Source organism: Papaver somniferum, chromosome 1 (genome assembly GCF_003573695.1).
Source record: "Papaver somniferum cultivar HN1 chromosome 1, ASM357369v1, whole genome shotgun sequence".
Lineage (NCBI taxonomy): Eukaryota > Viridiplantae > Streptophyta > Magnoliopsida > Ranunculales > Papaveraceae > Papaver > Papaver somniferum.
The window spans coordinates 183,891,878-183,901,117 of record NC_039358.1 but is presented as its reverse complement, the minus strand read 5'-3'; the positions used below and the strand labels follow the sequence as shown (position 1 = coordinate 183,901,117).

At 36.5% G+C, this 9,240-nt stretch overlaps 1 pseudogene; it reads left to right on the top strand.

Moving 5' to 3' along the window:
• Nucleotides 1–1,331: 1,331 nt before the first annotated feature.
• On the top strand, nt 1,332–5,128 carry LOC113355492 (annotated as a pseudogene).
• Nucleotides 5,129–9,240: the final 4,112 nt, after the last annotated feature.

The following is a 9,240-nucleotide window of genomic DNA, read 5'->3' as shown; positions in this document are numbered from 1 at the left end:
CTTCTGGATTTGGATTGGGTGCTGTTTTGTTACAATCTGGTAGGCCTATTGCTTTTCACAGCAAGCCTTTAGCTGAGAAGAACAAGAATTTAGCAGTTTATGATAAGGAGATGCTAGCTATTATTTCTGCAATTCAAAAATGGCGCCATTATTTGCTTGGGAGGCATTTCAAAATATATACAGATCATAAGAGTCTGAAATATTTTTTGGACCAGAAAATATCTTCCTTAGAGCAACATATATGGCTATCTAAACTTTTGGGTTACGATTATGAGATAATCTTTAGACCAGGAAAAGACAATGCTGCAGCTGATGCTCTGTCTCGCCAATCCAGCTTCCACTACAGTCTTACTGCACCAGTTTTCAGTGGTGTAACAGAAATAATGCACGAATGTCATAATGACACTGAATATGGAGAGCTTATTCAACGGTTAGTTACAGATCCAACTTATAAGCGTAATTATTCTTACGTAGCTGGTATATTACGTTACAAAGGCAGAATTGTGGTAGTTTCCACTTCTTCGTGGTGTTCAAAAATTTTGCAGGAGTTTCATTCAACTCCAATTGGTGGCCATTCCGGGTTTTTGCGTACATATAAGAGAGTACATCATAATTTTTACTGGAAAGGACTTAAGCAATCTGTGAAGAATTTTATCCTTCATTGTGAAGTGTGTCAGAGAAACAAATCTGAGGCTGTTTCTCCTCCAGGTTTTCTTAATCCATTACCAATACCAACTGACGTATGGATCGATATTTCTATGGACTTTATTGATGGGTTTCCCTCGTCCAATAGAAAAAATTCTATATTGGTAGTCGTAGATCGTTTAACGAAATATGCTCACTTTATACCACTTACACATCCATATTCTGCACATTCTGTAGCCGATATCTTTGTGAGGGAGATTGTGCGTTTACATGGCATGCCAAGATCGATTGTAAGTGATCGAGATCCCATTTTTTTGAGTAAGTTTTGGGAGGCTTATTTCTCTCTTCAGAATACACAGTTATGTCGCAGTTCAGCTTATCATCCTCAGTCGGATGGACAAACAGAGGTGACAAATAGAACTTTAGAGTGTTATGTGAGGTGTTTTGCGGGAATGAAGCCAACTGATTGGAGCAAATGGTTACCTTGGGCTGAGTGGTGGTATAATACAAGCTTTCATTCAGCCATTCGAATGTCTCCTTATCAGGCATTGTACAGTCGTCCCCCACCTGCAGTTACAGCTTATTTACCAGGTTCAACTTCAGTGCACGATATTGAATTAAATCTTTAGGCTATTGATCATACACTCAAGCTTTTGAAGTCTCATTTGCATGATGCACAGTCCAGAATGAAAAAATATGCTGATTCGCACCGTACTGAGCGTTCATTTTCAGTAGATGATTGGGTTTATTTAAGATTACAGCCTTATCGTCAAACAACAGTGTCTCAGCAATCTTTTTCAAAGCTGTCTCCTAAGTTCTATGGACCATTCCGCATTTTGGAGAAAATTGGGTCAGTTGCGTACAAACTAGAGCTTCCTGCCTCTAGTCGCATTCATCCAGTTGTTCACGTATCTCAGCTTAAACTAAAGGTGGGATCAACTACATCTGTGGAACAAGTGTTACCAGACATTATTGATTATGAAAAGTGGGAACCTGATTCGATTTTGGATCGTCGCATGTATAAGAAAGGCAGTGGTGCAGGCACCAGATGGTTAATCAAGTGGAAGAATCATGCGTAAGAAGACGCAACTTGGGAAGATGCTGATGATTTCATCGCTAAGTTTCCAGAATTTGAGGCTTGAGATACAGGCAAGGATCCTAACACCCTGATCAATTAGGGTTCCAAGGATTTGTTGATATTCTTCAATCTTCACCGCCTACCTGGAAATCTTCTCTTTTGAATAATCTTCTTATTTTCATTATTGGTTCTCCAGTTCTTGTTACTGGTTTATCAACTTCAGGTATTGCTGCTGCTTTCTTGCTTGGTACTTTGACATGGCGTGCTTTTGGCTCTTCTGGATTCTTACTTGTAGCTACTTATTTCGTCGTTTGTAAGTAAATTTTTGCAGTTTGTATAATTAATAATCTTACGCAATGTTTGATGCGATTTATTTTTTGTTCAGTTAAGTTGTAGATGTAGTTTGTAAATTTTGTTAATTTGATATAATGATACGAAACTTTGTAACGTGGACCGTACAAATGACTTGTTAGTTTCATCTGGTAGCGGAAGGGGGAAGAAGTTGGACTAGATATTGTGAATTAGAAAGTAATTAAGAGAGCTGAGAAAGGTAAAATCTAGTAAAATGCTGTTGATTAAGTTGTCTTCATTCATGGTTTGGTTCAAATAGAACAATTTTCAATTTTGTTCTTTTGATTCGATTAAATTTGTAATTTCGAGACACTTTGAATAAACCAAATAGAGAAATACTTCACTAAATATATACCTATACCAAACAGAGAAGTGCTTATATATATATATATATAGAATTTCCAAGATCAGACTGTCTGATGAATTTTTTTACTGAGCTCTTAGGAGTTCAGAATTTTCAAAGTTATCTAACTTGGGTTATCCGGGATCGTAATATACAAATGTGTTGTTGGTTTTTGTTATGTTTAATTGGTGGACTATGGAGTTATTTGTTCTTTGATTCAAATATGGTGGGTTTATTCAGGGCACAGCAGCAACTAAGGTGAAAATGGCTCAAAAAGAGGCCCAAGGGGTGGCAGAGAAGAGGAAGGGAAGGAGAGGCCCCAGTAGTGTTATCGGTTCCAGTGCTGCAGGTTGTGTTTGTGCTTTCTTATCCATATATGGTGTAGGTGGAGCAGCACTTTCAGGTCTTTGGCAACTAGGGTTTGTGGCGAGTTTTTGTACCAAGTTGAGTGATACAGTTTCCAATGAGGTTGGAAAAGCATATGGCAAAACCACGTAAGTGCTTCTATCACTATTGATTAGCTGCCAGTTTATGTTAAGGTCGGGGTAGTGGTTTCAATTGGTCCATGAGATGGTACTCTGAAGTCTGAACTTCTGAATATAATGTGAAGTAAATATATAATTGTTATGTTGATTACTGTTATCAAAAGAAGCTTTGGATGGCTGAGAATGCAATATTGGAATAAACAAGTGGCAATTATATTTGAATACAAACTAAATTAATTCGCTATGTATGATTACAATGTTAGATAGAGAAATGCTTTGGGCATGTAATGTGTTTTAGTAATGAGGGAATTCCCAGTTTAGCATACATCGGAGTAGAGCACTGGGTATCTGTCTTGTCCATAGAGAACTGGCAAATTATGAAATATATGTTCCGTTGATAAATACGTGAGGGAATTAGAACGAAAATTCCAACATTCACACGCTGCATAAAGGAGTTAAGTTGTGATAGATCACCTTCTCATGCACATCATTCATCTTTATCTTCTTTAATATCCTTGAAAGATAGGACTAGTGATTACCTTTTCTTTATTATTAACGATGTAGTTCCTAAGTTTTTTTAGATTCGTTGTTTTCAAGAACAGATACTTAGTTACCTCTTTCAAGGTTGTCTCTAGAGGAACTGAAGGAGCTGTTAGTGTCGAAGGAACTGTTGCAGGTCTCTTGGATTCTATGCTTCTTGCATTAGCTGGATTTTACATGGGTGAGGTACAGATAATCACTGCACATTGTCTTTATTATTTGCTTTTCAGTTCTTTTGTGATTATTGATGAAATCATTGAAATGACGATTGACATAGAAAAAATAGGAAGAGTTTCTTGTCCACCCCTTTTTGTCAAGGAGAGTCATATTATTTGGTTGAAATTGAATAATCACAAGTGAGAAATCTATTGAATCAAGTGATCATAAACTAAAACATTGTAGCTTTTTCTTCTTGTTTAACTTGACTTCATTTCTTTTACTTTCAGCATTTTTTTTCCTCACTTGGTTTCTATCATGTTTTTGAATGCGAAAGAATCAGGGCTCAACTTTGCTTACCGAGAACAAGAAAACTTTTAAGTTTACTAACCAAATTTGGGTCAGAGTTTCTTGGTTCACTATTCGCAAATGACTGACTACATCTTGTTGTTCTGTTGCCAAATTCCGCTCACAATCTTTTGGTGACCATTGATAAATAATGTGACAAAAGAAAAATTGTTTTCTGCAAAATAAAATAAAATGGCGTAATGAGTTATGCAGTCTTCCAGCTAGGCATGCTTTCCTGCACAATTTTGCATAAGTTTTTTTGAGGCTTATGGTAAAAAAGAAGAAGAAAACCTAGTCGTACAAATGCAAAACTGTGAAAACATGCAGAGAAAATGTTTTCTCCTCTTGTTTGAAAACTTTCAAATGCAATGATTAGATGCATTTATCTGCCAGAATGCTTTAAAAGGACTTAAATATCTCGCCTCTTTGCTCAGCGGATGTTTTAAACATGCAAGTTAGTGTACCTCAAGCTGTCATCTGTGTGTTGGCTTCCCAGATTGCTAATCTTGGAGAGAGCTTGATCGGTGCCATGCTCCAAGACAAGGAAGGATTTAGATGGGTAAGCAATTCCTCTGATAACCAACCTAGAATTCATTTTCCCCTATAATTTTGGTTCTGTTTTTTACTATCTGTTTTCGATCCAACTGATTGTTGAAATCATAATATTGGCCATAATTATTCGTCTTCTGAACTGTAGTTATTCTGTTTTTGTTATGCAGCTCAATAACGATGTGGTTAATGTAATAAACATTATCTCTTGGAAGCATTTTTGCAGTCCTCATGCAACAAGTTCTGTTCCAGAATTGGCATTAGTGATGATATACCGCAAAATAGTTCAGTGATCAACTTGATGACTCCCTTACCCGCAGACAAGCTCAAGTTTCTCATATCATCTCAATCATAAGGTTGTGGTTATTAGCTTTCCTAGAAGAGTCATTTTCGCCAAAGAAATGGAAATATGGAATTTCTCACATGACTGTGTTGTGGGGCAGATCCATGTAATGGCTAGTGAGCGCACAGTTGCCCCCACTGATTCTATCTTTCTTATCCAAATTTTCTAACTTATGGGGCCATCTTTTTATGAAGCACCCATATTTAACATCAACTCGAACACATGGAGAAAATAGTGTATACAAAAACAAAAGTGAAATGTAATTAATGTTTTTCTTCTTATTACTGCAACGCCTTAAGTTTTTAGTAGTCCCTTTGCAAGGTCTACCTCTTTTTGCTGTTTTGCCTCCACCACTTTCCAGAATGACCATTGAATTCTGTCTCCGCCTCCAAAGGGGGGATTTATGGATGATCAGGAATATACTTGTTTGCGTAACCGCATTCATGTGGTGCCACATACAGATGCTCAGGTTTCTCCACCGAAAATTCAGCCTGATCCTAGAGATGTGGTTGCCTAGCCTCATAAAATGAGAATTTTCGATATTGAGTATATTATTTGGGGCGAGTTTGTCTGTAAATATCCACACAAACATCAAATGATGTCTAGAATTATCACCAGGAACAAGTTTCTGAAAGAAAATCTGGACAAAACTTGAAATGTCGCTGATGTTATTCGTCAAAGCAAGTGATTGACATATGCGAATTATTGTCCTTGAGGTTATTTACATTTTTTATCACACTTTTCCTGTAGTCTTTTTACCACACAAACCTAATATGTACTAGAAAAGGGAAGTAAATAAATGTAGGGCCTGTCTCACCCCTGTGATTTGTGCAGAACTTGAGATTGATATTATCTATTTTTAGATTCTCTGTTTCCTTTGTCTTGGGGGGTTTTCCGTCACACGACCATGCTTTTGCTTGCCGTGTTTTAATGAAGAAGAAATGCTTGTTTGGAGTCTGAACTCTGGACCAACTAAATGGAATGTTTTGGTATATATTTCGGTTCAGCGCGGAAATTATCTCTAGATTACTTTGAAATTCGTTAGCCATCTGATTAAAATTTGCCGGACCTAAAAAAAAAAAAAAGCTAGAGTTGTTAGATCGGCGAAACACTAATTTCGAGGTTAACCTGGCCATCTAAAAGAAACTAGGGCAATCGAAAATGTGCGTATTCATCTTGCATTATCAAAGAAGCATACATATGGATGATAATGATCCGGGGAAGAAGTTGTAGTTGAAAGCGAAGTAGAATTTAAAGTAGATTAGGTAAAGTAATAGTTGTTATAGCCGGGGTAAAAAAAATTTGATCGAGTTGTCTACTCCACCTTTTCTTTTCTTGTGTAGATTTTACAGAGGTGGTGGGTTGAAGTACTTTTTGACTCCACGCGGAGCTTCTTCATCTGTAAGAATATTATGGTTTCAGATTCAAAATCTAGAAACAACAACGTAAGTATTATTACAAAATGGAACCTATCCGACAATACAACTTTTTAAAATGAACCTCTATGTTTTGCCAATTCAACAAAAAGCTTCTTCTTTTCTATTGCTGGTGAAATCTGAGTTTGGTTTACAAAATTTTGGCCTTGAATCTAACTGTTGGATCGTCTAGTACGAGAGAGAGAGCTTTACAGGGTGTAAAGGGGTGCAAGGTGACATTTTTTTTTTTTTTGCTTATTGATTTTCTGAATCTAGCTAGCTACGATGCTTTCGAGTGACATGAATAGATGAAGGAAGGACGTCACCTAATAGGACAAAAATGGGTCACCCGTAATTAATTTCAAAAACCCCTTATCTCAAATAATTGTGTAATGACCAAACAATCCTTATTTATTTAGTTAATTTTAATTAAATTTAATTATTATCTAATTAAATTAAGAAGATGAATTTTGATATATATTTGTAAATTCTAGGACAGTTTATGTGGGAAAAAAACTAGAGAGGAGATGAAAAATTGGAGATTTTTTTCAAAACCTAAATTGTTTGATTCACTCAACAAAAATGGATGAAACAAGTTACAAATTCGAGGTGGGTGAATCTTTGTATGATAGGGAAAACAAGTTTTACATTCCTCATGTTGGAGACCAAGAGATTGATGATTTGTTAGATGGTAGAGAGGGTTTAACACAAAGTGATGATGAATCTCCACCAATTGAAGAAATAAATCAACAAAGTGAAGAACCAATGGTTGAAAATCAACAGGTACACCTCTAAACTAAGGATGCACAAGACCCGGTCTGTAACCGGTGAACCGGAACCGTACCGGAACCGGTGTAGCCGGTACATGGACTGGGAATAGGATATGTGAACCGGTGTATACCGGGACAGGTACCGGTTCTGCTATGATTCCCGACCACCCCGGTACCCATAGAACCGATCAATTTACACCCTTGATAAAATTTGTAGATTTTAATCTAGACTGTTGATTTTAGGTTAAGGCTAATTACCTCTTTCACTCGCTTCATCTCTTTTTCTGCTTCTTTTTTTCCCGTACCACAACCTTCATCTTCTCCACAGAAATGGATACCACCACCGAGTACACCAGCAATCAAACGTCAATATTCCCATCACCGAGTCCACCACCTTCATCTCTTTCAATACCAGCTGTATTACTAAATGGTTCATTAACTTCTTAGATTTCTTCATCATCTTTTTCTTCCTCTTCTTTTGTTTCTGTAGTTCTTCTTCTTCTACAGGTAAGTCATTTAGTTTTGGGTAATTCCGTTATAAATTTATTTAGGGTTTTGGTTGGTTGTATGTTTGATTTGTAATAAATTGATTCATAGGTTGTATAGATTGATTTAGGGTTTTGGAATTGGGAACTAGGGTTTGTATCAGAATCTGAAATTGAAGAAAGGGTTCTGTTGATTGAAGAGATGAATTGATTCCGTGATGGGTATTAGGTTGATTTAAGAATTAGGGTTGATGTTTCTGGGAGTTGACTGATAATAGTGATATAATGGTGGAGTTGGTGTTGAAGTGAATCAAGCACAAAGAAAGGAAGAATTGATCTGGTTTTAGAATGTTGAGTTGGGTGCTCTCTAATTTGTGTTAATGAAAAACCCTTGTGATTTTAATTGCAGATTGTTTGATGTTCTCTATTTTTACTAGTTTAATTTGTAATCTATACAATCAATTGTCTGTAAAGCGAGTTTCTGCACACAATCTGTTTCTGTTAATGACTCAAACAAAATTTGGGTGTTGTGTGATGTTAGTATTACTCAATTTCTACTTTCAGTGTCATTGATTATGTTGTGCAACAAATATTGAAGGTAAAAACCCGGTACCGGTCAGTACCGGACTGGTCTTATAGGTACAAGTACAACTCCAAGTACATGTACAGGTACCGGTCCTCAAAACGAAGACCCGGTCAACTCCAGGTACAGGTACCGGGTTCATAAGAAACCCGGACTGTACTGTCCCATGTGCAACCCTACTTTAAACTATCTCCCATGGGTTCAATTTTGTTGAAAACTAACTTAAGAATGATAATAAATTTGATATTTTTAGACTTTCATGGCAAATTACGTTTGGGTTGGGCTTCGTTCCAACCGTAATTAAGTTTTACGTCTGGGTTTGGAAGAGGGTTTTGCTTCGTTTCCAACCATAAGTTTTGTTTACGCCTAGCTTTTGAAGAATTCCAAACGTAACTGGTTTCCAATAGGACAAAACTTGAGAATTACGCCTAGGTTAAATTCATCCAAAACCCAAACGTAAATAGTTTTTGCATGGTATTTATTACTTGTTTTACGTCTTGGTTAGGATTTTGGATTTCCAAAGGTAAGTGAAAACGTCTAGGTTATATTTTCATCGTTCCCAACCTTAATTGAAAATATCTAGGTTAGAGGTTGAATTTTTCAACCATAATCTTTCCTATGCCTAAAACGTCTGGGTCCGTGTACCTTATAACCTGGACGTAATTCTAGTTTTCTTTCCTTTTTTTTTGACTAATATTGTGATATTTTGGTTGATAGATTGTGCTTCCACCTAGCCCAATGCCTTCTCAACCTAATGCAAACGAAATTCTAACCGGAGATTCATCCCATCACTATTTGAATGACTTGGTAAGTGTTTTTTTTTCTTTTTGAAACTAATGGAAAGATATGTTGCTCATTCACTATGTTTTAGTTTTTTTACTAACTTTGAGTTTTTGGAACATGCAGAGATGGAAAGATAAAGAAGATGCAAAGAAATGGGCTAGATAACGTGGAAAGTTAATTACGTGTGTTATAGTTTGTAATGGATCAACAAATGACCGCCACTTTCAAATGGTTTGCGAGTGTAGTGGAGAAAGAAAAAGTCATGTGAAAAAGGGTACCGTATATGAACCAAATACGAATAGGAAGAATACTACTTTCACTAAGAAGACTAAATGCCCGTTCAAGCTTCAATTCAAGCACAACAAG